The sequence below is a fragment of the Myotis brandtii genome, unplaced genomic scaffold, assembly GCF_000412655.1.
Source record: "Myotis brandtii unplaced genomic scaffold, ASM41265v1 scaffold456, whole genome shotgun sequence".
Taxonomy (NCBI): domain Eukaryota; kingdom Metazoa; phylum Chordata; class Mammalia; order Chiroptera; family Vespertilionidae; genus Myotis; species Myotis brandtii.
The window spans coordinates 4,119,122-4,119,763 of NW_005367431.1; the positions used below are offsets into that span (position 1 = coordinate 4,119,122).

The 642-nt window shown below is 42.1% G+C and overlaps 1 protein-coding gene across 1 annotated transcript in view; it reads right to left on the minus strand.

The window, feature by feature from the left end:
* Positions 1 to 642, minus strand: part of MAN1C1 (mannosidase, alpha, class 1C, member 1) — a 138,753-nt gene that overhangs the window by 121,436 nt on the left and 16,675 nt on the right. The window lies entirely within an intron of this gene.

Consider the following 642-nt stretch of genomic DNA (forward strand, 5'->3'; position numbering starts at 1 on the left):
GGCTGAAAGTGTTACAAAGTTTCAAACTGCCAGCTCAGAGGCTGGCAGCAGCAGGCGGGGAACGTTGGCTTTCTCCTTCAATGAAGGAAGCAAGCCTCATGTTCGCTTTAAGCTGCCTGGCTGCCAGCCGCCATCTTGGCTGTCAGTTAATTTACATATCTCCCTGATTAGCCAATGGGAAGGGTAGTGGTCGTACGCCAATTACCATGTTTCTCTTTTATTAGTGTAGATGTTGAAGAATATTCTGTAAGAAGAGGATGAAGAATAAAAAGATCAAAAATATAAACAACAAAATAGCGACAAATACATACCTATCAACAATTGAATATAAAAATCAAAATAAATGACTAAGAAATCTAATGAACAGAATAAACTGGTGAATAAAATAGAATCAGAGGCATGGAAATGGAACAGACTGATGATTCTCAGAGGGAAGGCGGTTGGGGGGAGGAAGAGATTAAACGAAGATCTTATATGAATATATACATTACCTATGGACACAGACAATAGGGGGGGGAAGGTCTGGGATGGGGCCAGAATCGGGGCAATGGGGAGAAAAAAGAGGGACATCTGTAATAACCTCAACAATAAAGATTAAATACACACCCCCCCCCCACACACACACACACTCTAGAGGCCTGG